This window comes from Acinonyx jubatus, chromosome E4 (assembly GCF_027475565.1).
Source record: "Acinonyx jubatus isolate Ajub_Pintada_27869175 chromosome E4, VMU_Ajub_asm_v1.0, whole genome shotgun sequence".
Taxonomy (NCBI): Eukaryota; Metazoa; Chordata; class Mammalia; order Carnivora; family Felidae; genus Acinonyx; species Acinonyx jubatus.
In genome coordinates this window covers 34,257,164-34,268,766 of record NC_069395.1, presented here as the reverse complement: position 1 = coordinate 34,268,766, position 11,603 = coordinate 34,257,164, and positions in this window count along the sequence as shown.

Below are 11,603 nucleotides of genomic sequence, written 5' to 3'. Positions count from 1 at the left end.
AGCTCCCACTGAATGACTCTGAGTCTAATCAGAGGCTGTCCCGATATAGCCTAAGCAGACTCAGACTAAAGAGGGAAAGAGCCCTTCTTTCTGAGGCACCTAGATAAAGCCACCCATTCCTGTGTCCTCATGAGCCCAGGGCACAGCAGGGGCCCAGGCGGACACAGACGCAGTGCCCCGTTGGCCACAGGGCAGGATGGGAGTCACCAGCGAGAGGCCCACGGGGCCATGCACAGAGCAGAAGATCCGGCTCCTCCCTCCATGGAACAGGCCAAGCCGGAATGGCAAGGGACAGCCGTCAGCAAGCCCCCTGACAGATGGGCCCATGAAATACAGGAACAGGTTGGGCACCAATGGCCAGAAAAAGAGAGCTTGGAGAAGCAGGGCCTGGCTGCGGATGAAGGCAGAGAGAGATAGCTGCAGACAAGAGCCAGTCTGTGACATGCCATGGCCCCTGACTAGCAATGAGCGGGTGGAAGCAGCTGATGGCGTTAATGACAGGAGCTAATGACGTGAAAACACTTAAGCAAGGGGCCTTCAAGGAGCTGCTGTTGCTGCTGAAAAGCCTCGCCACCGAACAAAGCAATTAGTCAGTCACCCAGCCACCCCGCCCCTCCCCTGCCCGCCTCTCTTTTCCCACCTTTCCAGACCTCGGACCATTCATCCCTTTGTCTCCCCAGCCTGGACTGCAGCCGCCCAGACCCAGCAAACAGCAATGCACCAGCTGGAGCCCAGCCTGTAACGGCTGTCTCCCAAACAAGCGGCGCCCAAGGCAGGCGGGGCTGCACAGGGGGGCAGGGGGGTGGGGGGGGGGGAGGGCAGCCTGGGAGGAACCTTTCTGTCTCTGCAGTTTTGCCACGAGTTTTTCATGAAAAAGTTACCTGTGCGTTTATGTGTTTCAGCATACGGCACTGGCCTCGTGCCGTATCAGGAAGAAGAGATCTATCGGTTTTCGCAGCTGGGACGGGAATTGGAAAATAATTTTGAGCTTGGGCACCTCTCTACCCAAAAAGAAAGAGCACGAGGCTGGAAGCGGAGGAGTCCTGAGTTCTCACTCTTGCTTCTACTCATCTCTTAAGGCTTATCTTGAGCATCCCCATTCTAGGTCCTTCCCTGGTCCACGATGACTCTCTTCCCGGTACACACCCAGTACAACAGGTATGGGCATGGAACAGCTGCTTCTTGTCGGCCCTTCCGTCTTCCTTCTCAGCACTCTGAGCTCACACATGGCCTCTTCTTCTCCTCGGCATCCACCACACGGGTCCTCTGCGGTACCTAGTTCAAGTCTCTGCCAGATGCAGCTTCCAAATTAAGTAGGGGTGATAATACATGCCATATTACATGTTCCAGTCTGATATCTGGGGGTCAGATACGACAGCAAAACTGGAGAGCGTTTGGAAATGCACAATGATAAGCGAATTACAAATGTGAGACATTGTGCATCTCTGTTTTCCTCATTCACTCATACAACATGTTTTGGGCACATATGATGTGCCATAGAACTAGGCCGGGACAGATGGAGCCCCTCTTTCAAACCCCCTCTCCCAGCAACTGATCTCAGTGTCTCATCCCCTCCAGCCCTGTGCTTAGCCTCTGGCCCAAACCAGTGAATCCTCTCTTGATGGGCTCTGCCTCCCCTTGTTGATATCTTTGCCAAATCCTAAGCTTACTACGTACCATCCATAAAAAGATCAGCAATCATACTTTGAGTGCCGTCTACAGGTAGGACATAGGACCAGGCATGGAAAAGAGGAATAAAATACACGATGGGTAAGGTATCAAGTCTCCCCCACAAGAGGATAGAACATAATATAAACTGAAAGTGGAAAAAGTTGGAAGATACACACTAAAAAATAATGTCGCGATTCAGAGAAGGGGGAAGTTTCATTAACGGACCCATTAGAAAAGTCTTAAGGAAAGAGGTGATATTTGAATCTGGTCATGAAGAATTGAAAGGCTTCGGGAGGTAGATATTATGCAAGGAAAGCTATTTTCAGAAAATTAGAGCTATCTGTTTCCTTAGAGGGTCAATCTTCAACTTTTTCATCACACAGATGAGAAAATAGAGGCGATGACACGTCCAGCAACTTGCCCAAGATCACTAAGCCAGTCACCATCAGGGCCGGGATACAAACCCCGTGGCCCACACTTTGGCCAGGAAATGGCATGACCAGAATCTGCTTTAAGAAAAGACAAGGGAGCAAAAGAGACAGAAGGCGAGAAAAATGACAGAGGAAGAAAGGGGGAAGGAGAAGAAGAGAAAAAATTAAAACCAAAGAAAAACTTTCAGGTATACCAGAGAAGGGGAGACCATTTAGGAAACTACTAGAAGCCTAGCAGCAAAATAATGAAACCCCAGTGAAGAGTGGTAGCTGCAGAAATGAGAAGAAATGGATAGTTCTGGAAAGAGGCTGTGTTAGCCTATCACAAAGCCTATCACTATAGACTAGGTGGCTTATAAAAGACGGAAATTTATTTCTCACAATTCTGGAAGCTGGAAGTCTAAGACCAGGATGCCAGCATGGTTGGGTTCTGGTGAGAGGCTGCTTCCTGGTTCATGGCCATCTGCTAGCTGTGTCCGCAAATAGCTTCTGGGATTTATTTTATATACTTCAAAAATTTTTAATGTTTTATTTCGTTCTTGACAGAGGGAGACAGAGCGCCAGCAGGGGAGGGGCAGAGACAGAGGGAAACACAGAATCCGAAGCAGGCTCCAGGCCCCGAGCCGTCAGCACAGAGCCCGACGCGGGGCTCGAACTCACAGACCCGTGAGATCATGACCTGAGCCGAAGTCGCCTTCGGCGCCTGAGCAAAGGTGCCTGAGCCGACAGATGCCTAACTGACTGAGCCACCCAGGTGCCACCTCTGGGGTTTATTTGAAAGGGCACTAACCCTGCTCATGCAGGCTCCACCCTCATGACCTGAACCCCTGCCGTGTTCAGGGGGGAACGCAAACATTCAGTCAGTCCACAGCCGACGGGTTAGAAGATTTTTGATAACTGAATGCAGAGACATGGAGGGGGAGTAGAATTCCAAGATTTCAAGCTTGGGCAACAATTGAAAGATTCCTTGAGAAGCCTGCGTTTCCCCTAAGTATACCATCCCACTCCCCAATCCCGCCACTGACTATGAGCAGGGCTCCATGAGGAACTCAAACCCACCCAAACGCTGGGTTGGTTCCTGCCTTGTGAGAAGAAAATGCTGTCGAGTGGGAAGTGGAGACTGAGTTTTCTCACGGCAGGGCTCCCCTATCGTGGCAGTAACATTATCACCTTAGTAAATGATCTCAAATGAGCACGCAGGTTTCAGAATTGTACAGTCCAGCCTGCGTCACCCAAAGGCACATCGCAAAGGGTTACGCCACCCTGACTACTCACAGGGGCTCCGGGGAAGGTGTAAATTCCTCTCGATCCTGTTTCCAATCAGAAGGCGGCAGCTTTGTTGAGACTGAGCCACGTTCAAATCTAGGATGTGCCCAAACACGACGGAGGCATTGTTTTCTCTCCCTCAGCCGTCCGTATGTTAAAAACAGCTATTAAAATGTGTCTGGGATGGGAGACACCCAACACGCTGTCATTAATTTAAGGAAATAAAATTACACCATATGAAGGGTTATGGTACGGAAGATGGTGACCAGCTGTTCTCCATCTCCTCTGGGCTAGAATAAGAGAAAGTGGGAGGGCGTTCAATTTGAAATTGAATTGGGAGCAGGAACTTGACAGAAGGGGGGAAGCATAGCCAATGAGGGCGACAAGACAGACAAACCGGGGATTGAGGTAAGTGGGGGTATGAGATTATCCCGGGGGTGGGGCGGGGAGGGGCTCGAGGCAAAATGAGCTTTTATGTCTCCTCTCCCTTTGGGTGTCTAATAGCCTGAGAGTGTCTCTTTTTTCACCCACCTTTTTCTAGAAAGAAAAAAAAATGCCGCTTTTTAAAATTTTCACTAAGGCTGGAAACAATGGAGGCATGTTCATTTAAATATAGATCAAGGCCTTCTAGTAAATGAATAAAGCAGGAGGTAGATTGTCAGAGGCGCCTTCTGCCAAGCAGTGCTGGGTCTTGTGCGGCGTGGAGCCCAGCCCCGTCTAGGGGATTCAGAACCTGCCTGGAGGTGCACAATGGGCAGGATTAAGTTTGAAGTCTCTCCCGATTTAAGGCATCTCTAATTCCAGCCTGGTCCACGGCTACTTTGTGAGTGGCCTGGTTTATTCATTAGTCACCCACAGACCCTTCACTTTCCCTAGGACCCTTTGCCTTTCATTTTTAGTCATCCAGAGCCTCAGTCCCCATCAAAATGTGTTTTTGACAACAACAACAACAAAATTCTATCCGTCACTTGTGACTACTATGAACTGAAATCACTTGCTGTCCCTTTTCCACTTGTACTCGTATATAAGCTGTGATACTCACTAGAAAGACTGAGGGGATGAGTTTAGCTGGTCTCCAGGGTCAGTGAGAACAGCAGTAGGAAATGACCCCGCACAGGCAGGACAGGGCCTTGCCTTACGTTGTCCTGAATCCCGCCAGGATGAGGAGTTTTATACTTCACTCAGATGCCACAGGGTGACTTGAAGGTTTGAAGAGGGAAAAAAACTCAGGCATCGCACAAGCCACGAGATCTGAACTGGCTCTTCCTCCCGCCGGTCATCAGTTAGCGGAATTTTTCAGTTATTAAAACAATCTTAGCATTTTACCTTCGCCGTTGGGTTTTCCTTCCTGTTTGGGTAACACTTGCCCGGGAGTGACCCCAGATTACCCTGTTTCATCGTCACCTTGTTTTTCCATCCTTTCTTCTTCCTTTTTTTTTTTTTTTAATGTTTGTTTACTTTTGAGACAGCAAGAGACAGAATGTGAGTGGGGGAGGGGCAGAGAGAGAGGGAGACGCAGAATCGGAAGCAGGCTCCAGGCTCGGAGCTGTCAGCACAGAGCCCGACATGGGGCTCGAACTCACGAACCACGAGATCATGACCTGAGCCGAAGTCGGATGCTCAACCGACTGAGCCACCCAGGCGCCCTTCCATCCTTTTCTTCTTAAAGTGCCTCGGTCTGGAACAGAACCGATTCTCATTGAACAGAACAGAAGGAGAAATGCTTTTGAATAATAATCCTTGGCATTCAGATTGCCATTTTTCTGGAATCGAAGAATACGTCAGTGGAAAACCTGGCTTTGCCCCCAAGTTGAAGACTGTTGGTACTCAGTAAGAGAAATTGGGGCACGGTGAAGAAAGAAGGCGGAGGCTGAATTAGCTCCATAGAGAGAGGCATGAAAGCTTGGAGGGGGTGTTTCTGTCCCCTCAAAGCAAGCCACCAGGTGCCTCTGTTTTCCCTGGGAAACTCTATGACAAGTATGAACCCAGTCTCCAAATCAGCAGGAACCTTGCAAACAGTAAGGTCACAGAGCCAGTTTGGTCCCCTCCAAATGAAAGCTGTATTCATTTTGTTCCTAAGTGTTGTAAAGTTGGTTGATGAGGATTTGGTCTCCCGCTGACAATCTGTGTCAGAGTTTCAGCCTCTCTGGAAACAGTTGGGATCTGAAAACTCTTTCAGGGGAAAGAAAAATGAAAGAACACACACACACACACGACCCCCACGCATCTCCAGCTCTTTTAACGGACAAGTTGACAGAGTCCTTCACTAGCATCGCTCTGGGTCCCCACCATAATTACAGGCTGGGACAGAGGGCTGTGTTTCGGGTGGTTGGAGACTGCGCTTCTGTCCGTTGGGGAACAAGGAGGAGGAAGCATTTTCAAGACCTTGAAGGCAAACATTTTTCACGAGGGGATCTTATCCAATCACGTGCAAAATCACGTCGAAGACGGTCATTTCATCATTAAAATGCTCTTTTAAAAACTTACCACAGACTTGTTGACAGCTGATTTTGATGGGTGGCCCTGCGGAGATGACGTGCTTAATTTAGCCCCACCCTGTCCTACAGCCACACCCAATCCGCGCCCTTCCGCGTAGGTATGGCACTAATTGATTCGGCCTCTCACTTTGCGCCTGCGCAGACGCTGATGAGGCTGTACCATAGTCAACTCTTAAGCAGTTCCCTTTCCCTCTTACATCACGGGAATCCATCAACCAGAGAAAAAGGGGGGCAAAGTCCTGGGAGGTGGGGGGACGCTCTGATCACCAGCAGCCCTTTCAGAAAGCACTCGAGTTAGGGAAAAGTTTTCTTTACTGAAGGAAATCTCTTTATAGCCTGGTATTGGTTGGTCCAGCAGGAAATGGGAAACAGGAGAAAGAAACCTATTTAAGATACCCTTAGAACTCAAGGTATCTGAGCCAGGAACTTGGCAGGAAAATGCATTTCCAACCGGTGCTGACATCTTCCAATATTGTACCATCAGTGGCTCAGGCACTGCCAAAATTTCCATCAAGCGCCCCCTTCTCCCCGTCTACAGCTAACTAAAACCTGCCCCCCTCCCCCCAGTTTACAAAATGAAGTTCAGACCCCACTTCCCTCATGTAGCTCTCTTTAGCCACTGAGTTCTGCCCTGGCCTCCCCCGATTTTCACTCATGGTCATGACCACAAAGTCTAGTTTCTCATTAGCCAACATCACTCTCAAGAGCAGAAGTCAGAGCTGTACAGACTCCACAAGACAGAGATGCCTCCATAGTACCAGTTCCCAGGGTGGGTCAGGTCAAGGTGGTATGCAGAGATGGGACGTGTAACCTCCGTGAAGGTCGGCCACATAGTCACCCCTTCTCCTCATAAGGCCAAAAGGCATATTTCCCACAGCGGGGGAAGGAAGCTGAAATGGCCACTTGGAGAAGGGAAGAAAGGCGTTAACTGGGAAGGAGGCAGAGGAACAGAAATGGGGCCCTTATGTCTGCTTCCTGGTAAGTCCCTCAAGGCTGATACATCAAAGAGAGAAAAAAAAGGAGACGGAGCTCGTAGTGTGGGTTTTGGAAAGATGCTATCATGAAAGGTGCTCCTGAATCGAATTAATACAGCATTTTCTGTGGTTGGGAATGGGTATGGAGAGTCCGTGTGTGTGTAAAGAAAAGGCATTTGTGGAATTTATGTTCTCCCTAAGTATGGAAATTTGATCAGCACCGTAGATACCCAAGACCCGCCAGATAGGATAGGCACGAAAAGGCCTTTATTTTATAGCTATGGGGAAAGTTTGTGTTTTTCCATTCTGGTATCTTTACTTGCCTCTTCCGGTACTCCCTCTTCACCAAGTGCACACACACACACACACACACACACACATTTTGTTCATTCTCTCCTCATAACAAAGTATGTTTTTTTCCCACTCTCTCTCCCCCCACCCCAAGCCTGTAATGCTCATTCTCTTTTTCCAGATTATTTAAAACCTACTAGGCAATGTTGTCACTCCCATTAAACCTTCCCTGATGGTTTGCTTTTACAGAGCCATCTCCGTTCTCCTCTCCGAAGTCCCACCGCATTAAAAGTGCGTTCTATGTTCCCTCGCACATGCGTGCTGTGTGTGTATGGGTGTATATATGTGGGTGCACCTACCCACATATGAGAACACATACAGTTCCCATTGGAACCAAAGTTTCTTGAGGTCTTTGCAGGGGAACTCCTTGAACACACAGTAGGTCTTATTAAAAGCTAATTGACCAGTTGAGTATTGGACCAAACCCAGATGTCTATGTTTATTCCCCACTATGTCTACTATTAAACCCTAGGAATTTAGAAGGTATCGTATTGTCATTCCCCTTTGTCAACGATGAAGGGGACTTGGGAAGGCCAAGAAGTGCTTTAGAAGTACTCTTTCCCTTTTCTTGACATTCAACCTTGACTCTGCCATTTTTCTTCCCAGGCCTTAGGAACCTGCTCATCTCCTCTGCCTCAGGTAGGGTATAAGCACCATTTCTCATCAGTACCAAACCAAGGGCCCTCCAAAAGTCTTGGAGTCACAGGATCTCAAGCAGTCCCATGTGGACAATGATTCATTCCACTGCGAAGGAAGTTAACAAGCCATCCTCTCCCCATCCCCAAGTCTTTATCTTTTCTGTAAAAGTAAGACATTCGATTATTTCCAAAATTTTGGCAAAAACTACATCTGCTCCTTCTCTCTGTATCTTTAACTGATTCTTTTCAAAACAAGATGGAACTGATCATCTACCGGAGAGCTTGGGAATAAGGAACTTGGGCATGCTTGACTCAGCACCTCCTGGGTTTCTGAAACTGTCTGCACAGAGTGGGCACCCTCGCTTCTTCCCATTTCCAAGATCTCTTATGAACGTATAGCCATGGGCCGGGAGGCTCATCTCTCTGTTTCTACTTTTAGAGATTTAAGAGACAAGAGAGAATGATTTTGCGTAAGTGTGACCACAGATACAAACCACACATTCGCAACTCCAGTGTGATAAATAAAGGCTCGTATTTTGACCCATATATTTTCTTCTTCTTTCTACTTCTCAGTTGATTCAAAACTCAGTGAAAACTTAAAGGGTAAGAGCAATGATCACCCTGAAAACCCCAACCGTTAATGCACTGATTGAGAAACTCGAGGGGGGCACAGACTTTGGAAATCAAAGTAACACACGGAAAGGCTGATGCTCTTCTGCGGTCAGGGCAGAAACTTCAGGTTTCCATGCTTTGGTTAAGAGTGGGTCACATGGGATTTGCCCTATGGAGGACAGAGCAGCTTTTTGTGACTGTGTCCATGGGCAGGTGGATATTTTTTGTTAAAGGTGCCAGGCTATTTTTAAAATGTTCAGTCCTATTATAACAGATGCTGGAATTCTCATATACAAACTGAATGGGTCTTAGAAGGAGGCACAGGCTACTCAGACTTCTGCCAATGTTTTATCACCTACAAATATAAATGGCTGTACTTAGAAGACGAGAAGGGACACCTCATATTGCAAGGCTGAAGGTTTAGCCTGCAAGATGGGGTACATGTTCTTTTCTTTTTTTAATTTTGTTTTTTTTAATGTTTATTTATTTTTGAGAGAGAGAGAGACATAGTGTGAGTGGGGGAGGAGCAGAGAGAGAGGGAGACACAGAACATGAAGCAGGTTCTGGGCTCTGAGCTCTCAGCACAGAGCCCAACACGGGGCTCAAACTCACACACCGCGAGATCATGACCCGAGCGAATGTCGGGACGCTTAACTGACTGACCCCCCCAGGCGCCCCAAAGGGGTCCATGTTCTATAATGTTTTTCTTTCTCCTATTTACAGGAATCATTATTATAATTTTTATTAATTCTACTTCTTTATGATCATAATTTTCTGGTTTTTAATCTCTCAGTCTACATGGATTAAATTTACCACTTAAGTCTCCTGGGATGTAACCAGGGGAGGAATAGACGTCACCTAGAGATTGGAAATTAAGATGGCCCTTTTGACATTAACTCTGGATGCAACAGCAGGTCGTGACCTCACGTTGTCTTCTAATGGGAAGTGGCTGAACAAACGGGTGACCGTATGTGTGACAATGCCAATAATAATAGCTACCATTTATTAAGTGTTCGCCTTCTGATCCATTCTAAGCGTTTTACATGTATTTTATTGCAGCAACGCTCTGAGGTGCTTGATGTCATTATCAACATTTTATCAGTGAGGACACTTAGGAACAGAAAGGTTTAAGTAGCCTTCTTTTTTTTTTTTTTTTTCAACGTTTAATTATTTTTGGGACAGAGAGAGACAGAGCTTGAACGGGGGAGGGGCAGAGAGAGAGGGAGACACAGAATTGGAAACAGGCTCCAGGCTCCGAGCCATCAGCCCAGAGCCTGACGCGGGGCTCGAACTCACAGACCGAGAGATCGTGACCTGGCTGAAGTCGGACGCTTAACCGACTGCGCCACCCAGGCGCCCTAAGTAGCCTTCTTAAGGACATAATGAAACTAAAATGGCGAAGCCAAGATTCAAACGCAGTCAGTCCGATTCCAGAGCTTACACTCTTCACTACTAAGCTTTAAAAATAGCTATTTATTTAGGCAGGGATGTGCCTGGAACTAAATGTGTGAGAAGGCAAGAACGCAAGGAATGGAATGTACTAGACGATTCTGCAGAGCTTCTTGCCCATTTCCCCGTCTGACCATAGCTGATTGAACCATGGAAGCACACTTGACACAAGAGTAATGATTACATAAGCTGATGAGCATCTCCTGACTAGTACCTAGAAGACAAGCTAGTTAATGAAATTTCCTCCAAGGATTTGAACTAAGATACGTAGAGATGCCTGCCAGAGTCGGTGTTGGCACTGGAAGGCTATATAATTTTAGGTACCAGGGTAGCCATTTGGGACCATATGGAAAAATGAGTAAGTAGGAAATTTCTGGCTGGTGGAGAGGGGAACAGAATAGAAATTTAGAGAAAATCTGAGATAAACATGTAATATCTAAGAGGAAAAAAAGTTCCTCGTTTTTGTTTTTTTTTTTTTTTAGCTTTCTTGAGTGTGTCTGTTCTTTTCCCTTGCAACCTAAGTAGTCCAACAACACCGTATTACAATTGGCTTTCTATTGTAGTCATCCAGGGACCAAGCATAATGTCTGGATCAGAGTAGGTGCTCAATAAATGCTTAGGGTAAGAAATATGGATCCTGAATAAACACAAAATTCGGAGACCCTGTGCTGAATAACCAGGTGATTTTCTCGACATACCTATTGCTCTCAACTATACAGCGGAATATTTTTCACAATGCATGATTGGGTACAAGGCCTTGCGCCTTCTACCCTCAAGTTTCTAGATCCCATAGGCACTATAAATCTTGGACGAGCAATAATAGTTGTGGGCTTCCTTCACAATCCAAAGAGACTCTGATATCACCTACCCCCCCCCACCCCAAGTGGGGTTGTCACATAAAATGAAAGATGCCCAACTAAATTTGAATTTCAGATAAACAACAAATACCTGTTTATTATGTGTGTCCCAAGTATTGCATTGCGCATACATATGCTAAAAATGAATTCATCGTTAATCTGAAATTCAAACGCAACTGTACATCTTGTATTTTTATTTGCTAAATCTGCCAATCACCAAGAGTCAGTTTTTCCCCAAATTACCAGGTCAATCCAAGATGTCCAGCTCTTGAAGTTGTCTTCTGATGGCATCTCACCCTACATAGAATATGGCGGATTCCTCTCTTCCCATACCCCATCCTGCTACCAATGCACAGGTACACACACATGTATACACACGCACACACACACACTTCAAAGGGAAGCCCTAATATTTTCGAGAGGTAAAAGTTACTAGATGCAAAGCATTGTTAAGTTCGTCAAAAAACTTCTGGTGGACAGGGCAATGCATTGACCCTTTTTTTCTTCACTTTCAGTAGGGAGGGGCTCAGTACCACCAACATAACCTTCTCTGCTCCCAAAGGATACTCAAGACCGTTTTGTTCGACCTTCCTTAACACATGAAAGTGTTTCAGCAAATCTATCCCTAACCTGCTACACTGAGCAATCCTTCAAATTATGGCCAAGAGCTTCTGCTACTGGTCCTTCTTCAGGAGGATACATGTGATGTCATAGAATCCCTTCAATGGGAAGGTGCCTATCTTACCACCCAACCACGCTTTCTTTGGGAAAAGCAATATAGGGAAAAAGAGGTAGAGAATATGGCCTGGAGGCTTCTTGTGCCGGTGTTTTTCCCTGGCAACCAACATCACCCCTT